Source organism: Dermacentor silvarum, chromosome 1, assembly GCF_013339745.2.
Source record: "Dermacentor silvarum isolate Dsil-2018 chromosome 1, BIME_Dsil_1.4, whole genome shotgun sequence".
NCBI classification, from domain to species: Eukaryota; Metazoa; Arthropoda; class Arachnida; order Ixodida; family Ixodidae; genus Dermacentor; species Dermacentor silvarum.
Genome location: NC_051154.1, coordinates 378,501,890 through 378,517,280, shown reverse-complemented (window position 1 = coordinate 378,517,280; position 15,391 = coordinate 378,501,890).

Here is a 15,391-nt window from a genome sequence, read left to right as displayed (position 1 = left end):
CTACGGGCATATCACATTTATGACCTACTCCAGGAATTGAAGTGACTATTAGTCGCCATGGGGGATGAGTTGCTCATTCAGGCCAGTATTCGTAAGCAGGTAGTAAGTTTTTGCACCGCCGTATTTCATCATGTATGCGTGCAGCGGTTCTATCCTGAAGGTCTTGGCATAGTGGATGATTAGCGTGTTGTGTTGCCAAACGAAAAAAGCGACGACAAGTTTCCGTAAATCTTAGTGCATGAAAAGTTGGTTGGCGGGACTCAGCAATTACCTGGCAGATGCACGAGGAACTCCAAGATATATACGAAGGCTTCTGGCGATTAATCTTTTAATTGTTTCCTCTAGATTACGGGATACTCTATGTAGTACAGGAGCAGAGTATGTTATTCTTTGTATAATGATCGCCGAGTGAATGCGTAATAAAGCAGAGGGCATACTATTCGCGAAGGCAACCAGCCAGTGGCTAACAGCACGAACAAAGAGCTTTGCAAATTCGCTCCCTCTTTCACGCTATTTGAAAGCGCTATTACGTAAGAGAAGTTTTGTTAAAACGGGCCCTGGTGCCGATTTCACAAAACAATTAGTAAGCGATAGAGCGTTGTGTAAGAATAGGTACTGACCAAATTCTATAGCGAGCATGCCAGCGAAGTCGGCCGGACAAAGTCAAACAGGGACCGTGTTGACGAAGCTTTACGCTCGTAAATGCTCTTTGTCATTGGATGGCCGCCTTGGCTAATAATATGTACCCAGCATCAAGACTGCGTGAAATTCGCTCTTACGCAAATTTCTTTTAAGAAAAATTCTTACGAAAACTTCTTGCGAATAAGGGTCGAGAATTGTTAAGGAGCCCGGCCCGTATGCATGAAGCAGTTCTTACAGTATAGATCAGTTAGCAAAAAGAAGTAAGGACCAATAGTGACAACAAACTAATCACCGAAGCTGTCATGGCTGTTATTAACGGATACTTTTTGTGAATTAGGCCTCCGGTCTTTTTTCCGAACACAGCGGAGAAAACGGGGGTAAGGAGGACAGAAAGAGAGAAGGCAAACCAGAAATGCGCCTGGTTGGCTACCCTACTCTGGGGGACGGCAAATAGGGAATAGAAGGATGAAATAGAGAGAGGGGGGCAGGGGGAGAGGAAGGACACGGTAAGCTCGTGCACGCACGTGGAGGACCTGAGCAATTCAAAGACGTTCACATAGCCCAGTCGCCCTCAAGAAAGACAACAGTGCCTTCGCAGCTTTGTGGGCCGACGAGCGATGGGGACGGTCTTCAAGTAGCAGCTGCACGGACAACGGCCGATCGTCCAGTCGTCGCAATGCGTTCGATAATGTTTGTCTTTTTGACTGAAAACGATCGCAGAGGCACAATAAATGTTCAATCTCCTCTTCGCTGCCGCAGACGTCGCACATAGCACTTTCGGTCATTCCAATCAAAGCACAGTACGCGTTAGTGAAAGCCACTCACAACCACAGCCGGTATAGAAGCGATGCCTCACGTCGGTGAATCCTGGGTGGAGGTCGGAGTTGGAGCGAAGGGTTCAGTTCGTGTAGCCTGGTGCGCCTTATATTTGGGGTGTTCCACTGAGTTAAAGATAGCTTGCATCCCAAGTGACGAAGCTGCCTTGCAGCGTCTGTCCTGGAAAGAAGAATGGGAACGCTGTGTTGTTCTTGATGTGCCTCTCGGGCAGCTTCGTCTGCGTGATCGTTTCCACTGATCCCGCCATGGCCAGGGAGCCACTGGAAAATAATTTAGTGACCTTTCTGTTTGACGTCATGGTGCAGTTTGACAATTTCGTACGTTAGCTGTTCGGTAGCTCCGCGTCGGAGAACTGCCTGCATACTGTGTAAAGCGGGTCTCGAGTCGGGAAACACGGCCCATGTACCAGGACTCTCTGCGTCAATAAATTGAAGTGCACTGTGCAGAGCCGTGAGCTCTGCAGCCGTGGACGGCGTGACATGTGACGTCTTGAATCGCATTGTTACTCCTCTCGTCGGTATAAACACAGCACCGCCAGAACTGGTCGATGTAGTCGATCCGTCCGTATAGACGTGCACGTGACTGCGGTATCTCGCGTACAATAGGAGTAAGCTCAATTGTTTTAGTACAGAGGGTGATAGATATGACTTTTTCTGAAGTCCTGCAATTCTGAGTTGTACTTCAGGACGGCACAAACACCATGGAGGAGACACCGGCCTGGCCGCAGGTGCGTACCCCGATGTAATCGAGGCACGATATGCACTGACAGTTGTGCTATATGACGTGCGGGGTCTTTCCACGGTGAGTGCGGCGAGGTGGTGGCAAGGAGTCCGGGCAATGTGCCTGACATGTGCACGCATTGTCTCGACGGCGATGTGGGGCGTGATTGAATAATCTGGAGCAATGGCGATAGTTTCAGCCATTGACGCACTGCCTGGTACTCCAAGGCATATCCCAAGAGCTTGCGCCTGAGTGCTCTGAATTGCACGCAAATCACTTTTGCAGGTGTTAGATATAACAGGCATGCATGCTGTACCGGAGGAACCCAAGAAACAACACCCTGTATAGCTGTAACATGAATTGTGTGGACCCCCCCCCCCAGTTATTTCCTGCGAGGATCGTGAACAGATGGCAAATAGCCATCAGGCGCTTTTTCGCGTGTTTGACATGAGGAGTCTAGGACAGATCTCTGTCAATCACAACTCTCACGAACCTGTGACTCCTGCTGAACGATATCACTTGTCGGTTGATTGATATGCCGTATGCAGACATTGGCTTGCGGGTAAATGCCACCACTGTGCACATTTCCCACGTCACCTCCAGTCCTTGTTTACGAAAGTAGCATGATGTCGATGAGGCCGTGTTCTGAAGCCGAGCGCGAAGCTGAAGCCGTGTAACTCCCGACGTCCAGATACAGATGTCGTCGGCGTATATATATATAGAGTCGAACGGTGCTTGGCAGGTTCTCGATTAGTATAATAAGGGTTAGATTAAAGAGCATTGTGCTTAGTACTCCGCCTTGAGGGACTCCGTGGCTACTGTAATACTGGGGTGTCGGGCCATCCCCGGTGAGCGCGTAAAATGATCGCATCTGTGGGTAGCTGCGAACCCAAAGGTATGTCTTGCCACCAAGTCCTATTACTCATAGCGCTTTAAGGATGGCTTCATGGGCGACGTTGTCGTAAGCCCCTTTAACGCCTAGAAACAAGGCAGCAGACAAGTGTTTAGAGGCCTTCTGGAATTCGACATACGCTACCAAGTCGACAACGTTGTCTATAGACGAACGGCCGCGCGTGAATCCTGTCATCGTGTCTGGGTAAATTTAATAGTGCTATAGGTACCACTCCAGTCGCGTTAGGACCATCCGTTCTATTACTTTTCCTACACAACTTACAAGCGCGATCGGACAGTATGACGAAATGTCCAAAGGCGACTTGCCAGCTTTGAGTAGCGGAATCAGGCGACTTGACTTCCATTCCTGGGGAACGGTAAAACGGGGGTAAGGGAGGAACAATCGGAAAGGACGAATTTAGACATTGCCGCACAATGACATCATTTAGCGAGAATAGCGTGGCGCTATTTTATGTGCCCACCGCGCATTGCATCATGGGACAGCCACAGTTAAATACCTTGTCCACGCTATAAAGGAACGTTTATTCGCGGTAGAAATAATGTGGTCGCGCTTGTACACAACGGTTGCGAAATAGCGGCAAGTGGACGGTAATTGTACGCCGACGAGTACAAGCGGCCTTTTACCGTGACTTATTCGAAGTAATGCACGGGACGCGAGGTTTCAATTACGGGGATGTCCCACTACTGAGTCACCAAAGAGTGCAATCGAAAGCATCGTCATCGATAAGTTGCTGACATTTATCGATTGCCTTACGATGTCACTCGTGATTCGCGCCTTCACGTTTTACATTTTATACGTGGCTAAAGGCTAGATTCTTGCAAGTGTCTTTCGTCCCGTATAGCACCATCCAGCGTCAAGGATGTGAATTACCTCTCGCGCCTTTCAATCCATCGCTGAAGTTGGTCCTGGTTAGCTTGTGCCCAATTTCTGTGCCGTACAATTCTTCTAGGTTCTTTCTGCTGCCAGAAAGTTGGAATAAATGAAGCCACTCAAATGAAAATCACCACAGGAATCTCGCGCTGTTCATAAGTGGCCGTAGGCATTCACATGGGACAATATGACATGCGATCGAATTCCTTTCGCTCAATTCTATTTCTTATCAACGTGGGTTCATGGCCGGACAACCCCGGTAACATTGTGGGTGGAGCGGCACTCGGTCCACTGGAAAAGGTCAAAAAGAAAAAAAAAGGTACGTATTCATAAGGAGTTCTTACGCTAGACTCATTCGTAAGAGCAGATGCCAGCCTGTAGTGACGACATACATATTATTAGCGGCGGAAGTTGGCCGATAGCAAAGTGCGTTTACGAACAAGGGCCCGAATTCACAAAACTTCTTACGCTATAATTGTTCGTAAGAAAGAATTCCAGCCAATCTGGATGCAAGGCCGGCCACTGGCAAGGAGCACCTACGAAAGCAAAGCTTATTGAATCTTGCCCAAGACTCGAAATCCCTGCCTAGCACTCGGTATCGCGCCGCGATATCGGGACAGTCTTGATCGCGTCGTACAACAAACGTTGCTTCGTAGCAAACTACGCGAAATTCAATCCCACAGCAAAGTGAATCACTTTTGCTACACATGAGAGGCAGCGGAACAGCGCTGCAGCGGTAACTGTCACTTTGGAGTAGGAGTGAAAAGGCCAAGATCCGCATCGCTCGTGGTACGGTGGGTTTAATAGAACGCCTATAAACGACAGCAGTCGTGGCTCGCGGATTATGTCTGGGTCGTCGCTTTCGTCCTTCACATTTTCAACATCCTGCTGGCCTCAACATTCGTAAGAGCAATTTCCAACCAATCCTGATGCCTGACATACTATTAAAGAGAAGGTGAGCAGCCTATGGGAAACGAGGAGGAGGAGGAGTGTTGCTTGCGCGCAGGTGGACCTAGCCTTGCAAAAAGTGGCCACCCATTGCTCTGCCTGAACGCCACCTATGAAACGCGTTACGCTATGAAGCACTTAACAGTACAGCTTGAACACTAGGTATCAACAACTGCCAAAGAAATTCTGAAAATTGTCTACTAATGCGTAAGCATTCGTTGGCTCGGCTGCTACTTTGCTTTTGCTTACTTATTTAGCTAGCTTATGCATGTCTACCCATCGCTACCGGTCATCTACTATTGAACTATGATAAAGATTACGTGTGTTGACTTGACCAATTATGCATTTTTGTTGCGAATATGAGGCGTCACGGGACGGACAGATTTTGCTGGTGTACTCGCTATAGCACTTGCAATAACACAAACTGAAGCATACATAATAATCAGTGATTCGCAGGCAGCAATTCACAACTATGCAAATGGCCGAATATCCCCAGAGGCACTACACTTATTATTGAAAGGAGCCAAAAAAATAAAAGGTCAACACGTTCAATTACTATGGACACCTGTCCATACTCCAACCTCACCGGGGGATGGCGAAAACAACGAGGCGGCACACAACGCAGCTCGAGGGCTAACCGACCGAGTTGCGACAAACATTGGTGCCCTCAACTCGGCGGCCGCCCCAAGAAGGTGAGGACGGAGACTGGGAGTGGGGAGACAGATTGACCAAATACAAAGATATAACAACACATTATAAAATGCAGAGTTGTATTTACCCACCACCTAATCAAAACCTAAATAAATCGCAGTCTGTCCTGTGGCGGCAGTTACAAACGACGACATACAGTAATCCAGTAATGTGGAATATACTATATCCGGATATATACTAAACAAACGAATGCAAGTCATGCGGCTCAAGACATATGGTGTGGGAATGCCAAGGGCTGACGAGCAGCAACGGGGAGACAGCCTCTAGCGAAAGCCTCCGCGCGCGTTGGTGCGCTGTGCTGCTCCGCTCAGCTCCAGAAGATCAACTGTGCGTAGTGCAGCGGGCCGATGACGCCGCCAGAGCCCAAGGGCTCGTGGCAGAGGCCCAGGCAGGGTGAAGCCAACCCTATTAACCTACTTGCCAAGCAATGCTTACGTACGCTGCGGTCCACGGTTCTAATCCAGATAAGAAGTAATTCTTTTTCTTTTTTTTTTGTACCGCCGTGCTGGCTTAGCCGCTATGGTGTTGCGCTGCCAAGCACGAGGACGCGCGATCAAATACCAGCGGAGGCCGCATTTCGATGGGGGCGAAATGCAAAAACGCCCGTCTCCCGTGCATTGGGGGCACGTTAAAGATCCCCTGGCGGTCAAAATTAAACCGGAGTCCGCCACTACGGCGTGCCTAATAATCAAATAGTGGTTTTGGCACGTAAGACCCCTCAATTCAATTCAAGTCAAGTATTTTTTCTAATGCTACCAATCACCTACAATTACACTACTATAATGATTACATGTGTTAACTTGACCAATTATGAATTTATTTTACAGATATGAGGCATCCCGGGACGGACACATTTAGCGGGGGTACTCGCCAAAGAATGCTTACGCATTAAAACAAGTTGACGCGGAGCCCAATACATTGCGCGTTTTCCGAAGCACGACGACCCGCACGGCGCACCATTCACTTTCCAACCCTGTATCACGCAGGAACTTAAGGAGGAGCCGAAGCACCTTTCTCCTGAATATCTAATGTCCTCGTGGGGAGAAATTATCACTTGCGGTGCCGTCTTGCAATTCAGTTTAGAGCACTGCACGGGCCGATTTCTAACGTTGGGCTTCCCGCCCGAGCCCGATCAAAACTTTTATGGCGAGACCCGGGCCCGGCCCTGAAATAATCTACGTTACCCGCCCGGCCCAGCCCGCCACCCCTTTACCTTAGGCCCGAGCCCGGCCCGAGCCCGACTCGAAACCACCCCGAACCCGGCCCCAGACCGAAAAATAATGTTTTTCAGAGTTGAGACGCCCGAGAATAACTCGCTGCACGTTACATGCACACCACCAGAAAGCCCGAGCCCGGCCTGGGCCCGCGTCAAAAAATCCGAGCCCGGCCCGGGCCCGGGTCAAAAAGCACACGCCGTGCCCGAGCCCGGCCCGAGCCCGTGAAAAAACTGTTCTACCCGGCCCGGCCCGGCCCACGGGCCAGGCCGGGCCCGGGCTTTCGGGTAAGCCCGAGCCCGTGCAGTGCTTCTAATTCAGTTCACCTATGACAAGATAGGGTACTTACGATTGAAACGTTTTGTGAATTCAACCCCGGATTGCTAAGCTTACAACACCAAAACACCAAAGCCCGCAGTTCAGAGAGTCAGAAATGATCGCGTGATTTATTTTGAGATTGGGCCATTTCTTGTGAAATCAAATTCATTTAAAGTAGGTAGGGTATGGTTAAATTGGGTTAAATGTCGTTGGAAGCAGTACGCCTCCGGCTACTCCATTTCACCTATATGCAAAAAATAAAATTGCTTGAAAATAACAATAAGAAAGATAATAATAAAGAATCAAAGGAACATGTTATGGCGCACAGACACTCACCCTTACAAAACAAGAGTAATAAACATGTAGCAAAGAAAAAATGTGCTCTACGTGCTAACCTGGTAGATGCGAACGCTGGCTCACTAAAAATCTATTACGCTTGAATTGTTCGTAAAATGAAATTCCAGTCAATATGGTGTTGGACATATTTTTAGCGAAGGCGGTAGCCAATGCCAAATAGCATTTACGAACGAATATATTCGTGAATTCGGCCCCCATATATTCTGGCGGTAAGTGAGTATGAACCTAATATATGGCATACACTACTGGAGAGCAAGGAATTTTCTCTTAATTTCGATATCAAAGCCGTATACCCGGGAATAGACATCACAGCACTTTAGAAAAGGCATAGCGCAACGCCCCTTATCGCTCCTTTGACGAAAAAGAGTACAATTTCCATGAAAGTCTAATTTTGGGACAGCCCGTATTCACAATGAAATACGTACTTACGCCAGAACTGAGGCTGAATTCGCAAAGCTTCTCGGGCCAGATTCACAAAGCTTTCCTTTGGTAAGTTCGCTTTACCACTGGTTGGCCGCCATCGCTAATCATATGTCTCGCATGCGGATTGGCTAAAATTCTTTCTTACGAAAAATTCAGCGTAAGAAGTTTTTGTGAATTCGAGCACTCGTTCGTAAGTGCTGGTTGTGACGGTGGTGGTGGTGGGTTGTAGCAACAGGTGGGTTTAGCTTGGTGATTTGCCATTGACCAGCCACCTTCCCTAAGGATATGTCGAGCATCAAGATTGGCAGAAATTTTATCGTAACAACCAATCTAGCGTAAGAGTTTTGTGTTAATACGAGCCCTGTTCGTTAGAATAGGTGCCGGCCAATTGTCACTTTTGACTATGTTATTAGTGAAGGCATCCGGGCAATGAATAACAGCTCTTGCGAACGAAAAGCATTTTGCATTCGGCCCCTAATATGATCGCACTCGCCATTGTCTTGTACACAACTTCTTACGAACTCGGGCCCAATTCACGGAGCCTTTCGTTCGTAATCACCCTTTCCCATTGTATTCGCTAATTGTACGTCCAGACCCAGGATAGGCTGATATTTTCTTACGAGCCATTCTAAAAGTAAGACGTTTTTGTGAATGCAGTTCCCTATAACCTAGAGTAAAACGTGGGGACGAATTCACAAAGCTTTTTCGTCGCATGTACTCTTTGCCCTTGACTGAACCCCTTCGCTAGTATTACGTCAATAAGAACCATTCGCTGGCATCTGTTTTTGAGAACAGTTCTAGCGTAAGAACGTTTTTTGTGAACATGGCCCCTGCTTCGTGGATACGCGGGTCCTCGAGCTGAATTTAAAGAGATGTTTTTTCCTCAGTGATATTTGACATTGACCGGCCGCCTTGACTAATAATATCTAGTCCAAGTTGACTCTTCCCCCATAGACGGCCAGAAACATACAATCTGCAAAGTGGTGTATTGAGCCAAATAAGGCTAGCTCTTTTAAACTCGGCCACTTGTCCAAGCTTATAATTCTTTGAGGTGAAAATGTTGCCAATGAAAGAATTAAAATTTGAAGTCAAATGTAATGGTGACAACGTAACCACAAAGCGAACTACCCTAAGCTGATGCAGCTGCTCAAAAAAAAAAAAAAAAAGAAACAAACAAAACAAAAAAAAAAAAAAAAAAAAACAGGAAGGCAAATGAAACATTGCCTCCTCAAGTAGGCTTCGCCGCATCCTATCAATTAGAAGTTCGTTCTTTAGCGTGAACCTTGCATTAGCATGAGAGCCCGTTGCAATCTATGGCACAAATGGGAAATCAACTGCTATTCCAGCTAAGTGGGTGGTGTAGCTGAGGGTAATATATATATTTTTTCTTTTTACACGGGCAGTTGTCGCGGGGACTTTCCAAGTGAATTAGCTTCGTCGTCTTGGCTGTGGATGTCATCGTTGATGTGTTCTGGGGACCCGATGCCACCGTCCAGCCGGCCGAGTACCCGTTGTGATCGCCGTTTTGCGTGCTGCGTTCGTACTATCTCTGCGTATATGCTGCAGCCGGTCTTTCTCATCGCTTCGGAGAACCGCCACTCGAGCGAGTCGCGCATTTTGTTGCTTTTGTTTATTAACTGCGGTAGTACGGGGGGTTGGGCTACTCAAAAGCCAGGCTATCCCAAAATGGTTCTTAAATATACATAGGTGACCTGTGACAAGCACGAATATATCCTCTGTTCACATTGAAATAGTTCAGTTCAAAGCAAATCGAATGGAAAGTCACTAACGTTATCATGATAACAAATTGAGTTGAAAAATAAACAACATAGTACCAAACACACAAAATGCCGATGTCACGGCAAAGTCATGATTATGTGAATCGTGAGACAAAAATTAAGTACCTCCAAGATCACTATTCACAAGAAACTTTTTTTTATTATATGGTATTTAGGAGATGTTGACTAATGAGGTCACTGTCGACAATGGCGCAAGGCTCTCAAAGCTTCCCTTTGTTTATAGGTACAGGACAAGGGACTTGAGCAATTTCGAATAAGGGACGCCTATCTAAGGCGTCTCGCGCGGTCACTGAGCGGATGAAGTTCTCCCTCTCCAGCGATGTGGTGCCGCCGCCTTTTGCATGCTGCAGCGATATTCGTGTTTTGTAGTGCGCTCGTCCTATGTTGGCGCGACTGGCGTTCCGGATGTCTAACCATACCGAAATGAACCGTTTTTTTTTCGTCATGTCGGAACTGTTAGAACCGGAACTCATAGGAGGAACTGGTCCGAGCCGGTTAGACAAGTAGTTCATAAGGCCCTGTGGACCAGTGTTACCATAGCAATTTGTCGATAGATTTAGCAACTTTCTTTTCTGTTTAGCGGCAAATCTTTTCACTAAGTGACCAGCGACGTTGTTTAGCGACGTGACAGAACAATTGGAGACATTTCAGCGGCTGCAAAATTAGAAAAAAAAATATATATATATACGTGCCACAACCATGATCTGATTAATAGGCATGTCGTAGTGGGGGCATGCCTAAGTGGGGGCATGAGGCATGCCGTAACACTACTGTGGAACCCCTGCTAGTGCACATAAGATGGGAAACGTTGCATGAAGGTCCAAAGCCTCTCGTAATCGGCGAACGACTCCCACGCTGCAGGTAACACTCGCACAACCTTACCTCAACTTACTTGTGACTCTCACTGTGTTGTTAATTTTTGTGCAACCATAGGCTGCCTGAAGTGCACATGCCCATAAAATAATTCATCTCCATCAACTATACAACAACAATAGGCTGGCTGAAGTGCACATGCCCATAAAATAATTCATCTCCATCAACTATGCAACAAACTAAAAAATGGTGCAAAGCTCGCAACGTGAAAGGCATGTTAATTCAAACATTTACGAAAAAACAAAAGTGTCATTGCGCCTAAGTTTCAGCCCTTTGAAACAACGGAATTTGCATGGGTGCGTCGTTAGAGTTCGGTTGCTGGCTCAAAACATCCTTATAAAAGCAACGCCTGTCACACCGCCCTGTGTCATTAGCAAATATTACTATATTATTCTCTCCCTGGTGCCACAACCTCAAAGGGCCAGGTGCACGCAGATGTACGGATGTTTACAGGCGCTAAAATGGAAGTAATTGTGTTTTCAACGTATTCGGCACAGTGGCCTTCGAATAAAAATCACAGTACGCCTGAGCGCCTGCAGTCGCAGTGTATTCAATTTGGTGCGTAATAATAAAGTCACCAGAGGTAGTACATCAGTCTGCATCACGTAAGAGATAGACATCAACTGCCTTTCGCTCAGTTAAATTCGCTGGTGAGGCCGAAAAAACGTTGCTTTTGGAAAACTTCTCGTCAGCTTATTTCCGAACCATTATGAACCCGTATGAACCGGTTCGAACCGGTACGAACCATTATATCTTTGCTGCGGAGCTGAACCTGAACCGAACTGGAAAGTATTCAGAAGTATGAAACTGAACCCGAATCGAATTGGAAATCTTTTCTGTTGGACACTCTGCTCGCGTTACCGTGACTTGAGCTCTCCTTTGTGTCCCCTTGTTTGACCCTTGACCCGTCGCTCGGCGAATGCCCTCGTGTATGCATGTGTGCGCAACTGCTTTTCCATTTCGCACTCGGACGACGGCTTCATGCTCCGTCTGAGTGCCGCTCGTAAGATTGCCGCACACTGGCCTCCGCGGATGCGCAGTGTTCGATACAGGGGCCGAATCAGCACAACGTTTTCCGTTCGGAAGGGTTTCTTGCCATTGGCCGGCCGCATGCGCCCGTAACATGTCCAGCATAAGAATAGGCTAGAATTTGCTCTTGCGGACATTTTCAGCGTAAGAGGTATTTGTGAATATGGGCTCAGAGTTTTTTGAACCGGTATAAATCAGGCTATGTATTCAGCTAAAACTCTTACGACAGGATTGTTCATAACAGCAAATGCCGGCCATTCTTGAGGCTGGACATATCAGCAGGCGGAAAATGGCAAATAACACTTTCCAACAAAAAAGCTTGGTGAATTCTGCCCGGCTATAATATATCCAGCGTGACGATTCCCTGACTTCTCCTCTTGCGAACATTTCCAGCGTATATATATATATATATATATATATATATATATATATATATATTTACAGAGTACCTACATCGCCACAAAGGCATTACGTAGGGGGAACAAAACATAACCAGTAAAACAGAAAAGATTTTGCAAAGATATACTCACAAACAAAAGCACTACAATTGCATTTAGAGAAAGACCTACAAGTAAGACCAAACAAAAAGGTTTCCAGAATATATAACACATACAGTTGTTTTACAAGAGCGCTATCACAGCATAGAATAGAAAAGTTCGGTATTTGATACATTTATATGTCATTTGATAAACTGTTCCATTTTTCTAACTGATTTGGCGGAAAAAGAGCAATAAAAAGTGTTTGTTCTGCAGTTATATTCTGCAGTTTTTGTTGTTATCACAGTGAGTCGATATGTCATCTGGTTCCAGAAGATAGTTGTAGCGATTGATACCTGTCCGACTTATACGATATTTGGTGCAATAGTTTGAGCGTTAACTTCTGCCTATGCAAATGAAGCAGATCTCATCATAAAGTGGCCTTCATTTATGAATCGATAGAGTACGGACTGTAATTATTACAAACAAACCTTACTGCTTGGTTCTGTAGTTTTTCCAGTATATTAATGAGGTAATCTTGCTAGGGATCCCATATTACACAGGCATAATGATGTATTGTCCTGGCATGTGTAAGAAGTAAAAAGTTTCTTTAAATTCGCGCGTTGCCTGCTTGAAATTTCTGCGAATAAAATGTAGCCTCCTACTAGTTTTTGCTACGTATCAATCTGTTTATGCCAAGTGAGTAATTCGGTGAAATAGACTCCTAGATACTTGTATTCCGACTATATGTCGATAAGCGTGCCATTGATGTTATATCGGTGCTCCAATTTTGATAATTTTCTGGAAAAGCTTACGCCACTGCACCTTTTATTACTTAAATTCATGCTCCATTTTTTTACACCAGTTCGCTACCTTATCTTAATCTGTTTGCAAAGTGTCTATGCCATACTCAGTAGTAATTGCTCTCTAAATCACAGAGTCATCAGCAAATAGTTTTAAGGGTGACGTAATTATTTCGAGAATGTCGTTTATCTAGATTAAAAAAAACAAGGGTCCCAGTACGCTTCCCTGAGGAACGCTCGAAGATACAGTTATTGGTGAAGATGCGGCGTTGTTTAGGACGACCGATTAGGTTGTTCCGTTTAGATTATTTCGTATCCTATTTTGAGCGTTTTCGTTTACATTTAACGAAGCAAGCTTTACATCTAAGTGCTTTTTGCCAGCCAGTATCAAGATTGGCTGGAATTTGCTTTGCCGAACAATACTAGCGCGAGAGCTTCTTGTGAATACGCTCCCAGTGCCTGTTGTCAAAAGTTCTTACGCTATAATTGTTCGTAAGAGCTAGTGCCAACTAATGGTGGTATTGATTATATTATCAACTACGGTCTTCCAGCCAATGGCACAGAAGCACTTGCGAACGAAAACTTTAGCGAATTCGGCGCCTAGTTCATTGCGCAACTCAATGTGCCGCCGTGGCATATAGCTTTATGACTTGATCCCTGAATAGGCTCGATTGAAATGCCTTTATTATTATTAATAAAATTATTATTTTCTAAAACAAGTGAACTTGCGTGCGTTCTTGAGTTTCTTTTTTTTTTCTTTTGTTTGCCCGTGCCGATTTATAGTTTCCTTCAAATATTAGAGGGCGCGCGCGCACTGTCGCGACAGGATTTATGTTTTTTTTTTTCTACCTGGCACCGTTGGTTTGGCCTTGACACCCGCGCTTTCTCGCTCGTGACATTCTTTGAAACAGCGCAAGCTTAACCAATGCGCGAACACTTGTATAGTCACAGGACCACCAGGCCGGAGGCGATAAAGAAGACGCCGGGCTGTCGCCCATGCAGATAGCGATATATAACAAACGCTGTGCACCGACTCGAGCGGTCGGCTCGCCATGCATGCTGACAGCAGCTGACCTGCTTTAACTAATGCAAATACACTCTTTGTATAATATCTACCTACGTCTGGCCCCCGTCGCAATATTGGATCGACAAACGGCGCGTGATGCTCATCCCGAAGGAGTTCTCTGTCCCCTAAGCAGCACTATACGCGCCCGCAGTGAAAAACTTGGCGCCGCGTCTCGCGCGTTCGGTTGCCGCGAGGAAGTGAAATCTCGCCCACTCGCAGGCGATCTCGGCTTTCGCAGAAAAGCACTCTCGCCAGTGAGGCCCACTCTGGGCTTCGCGCGATTCGCGGCCGCCCAGCTCTTTGCCAATGGGAGACCGCGCGTTATACGCTCTTAAGTCCCGGCGAAGGAGGCGTGATGGGCATAATGGCGTGCTGCGCGGCTCAAAGGATTCTGTAATGGTTCTCGAGAAGCGGCGCCGCAGTCTCGTCTGTCCGCTGCGGGACACGAATCGATTACAGTCGCTACAGTTAGGTGCACCAGTGTGCGAGAGAGTGAGGATTATGAGGAAGGTCAGTGTGCGGCTGCGGGCAACGGGAATTCGCCGTGGAGATTGCAGGCCGAACGCTCGCTGCCGGCGCTATACGCTTCTCCGACAGACTCGTTTGACTCGATACCGTACGTTTCTGACGGAGACAGCCGCTGATTTTATACAACTTTGAGTTACTAGTATCGCCCCGTCAACGCACGCGTCCTATGAAAAAAGCACGCGAATAAATGTTGGGAACAGGTGACTGTTGCGTGTCGCACGCGTATGCGCTCGCAGAAATTCTTTCACCTTGCACTGCTGACGCAGTTTTACAAGTTTTCGGGAAAATAATTATTTGTATGTCGGTCTTTTTTCTGTATTCTAGTAGAGAGATGACGCGTAAAGACACTTGCTACGGTGCAAGGAGTGATGAAAATGGTGGAATGGTGGTGAACACCTCCGATCGGCCATTTTCCTCCGTCTCTGCGATCATGAAAATCTCTCGGCCGGATGCGATTGTTTGAAAGCTTACTTAGATCTAAGCTTGTGGGCCCATATTCCCAGAAAACTCCTACCCTAACATTCTTCGTATGATCATATTCTAGCCAAGTCTTTGCCGGACATATTATTAGCGAAGGTCGCTAAGTAATAGGGCCAATGGCAAAGAGCACTTATGAATAAAAGTAAAGAACTTCGCGAATTCGGCCCCATTAAAAAAATTAAAGAGTCTCGATTTCTGACATTCCGAACCTTTAAACAATTCCTCCGGCTACAAGTGTCGCACAACACTTTGCAGAATCGCTGCCCATCTGAGTAAAACACACACACACACACACAGACACACACACACACACACACACACACACACACACACACACACACACACACACACACACACACACACACACACACACACACACACACA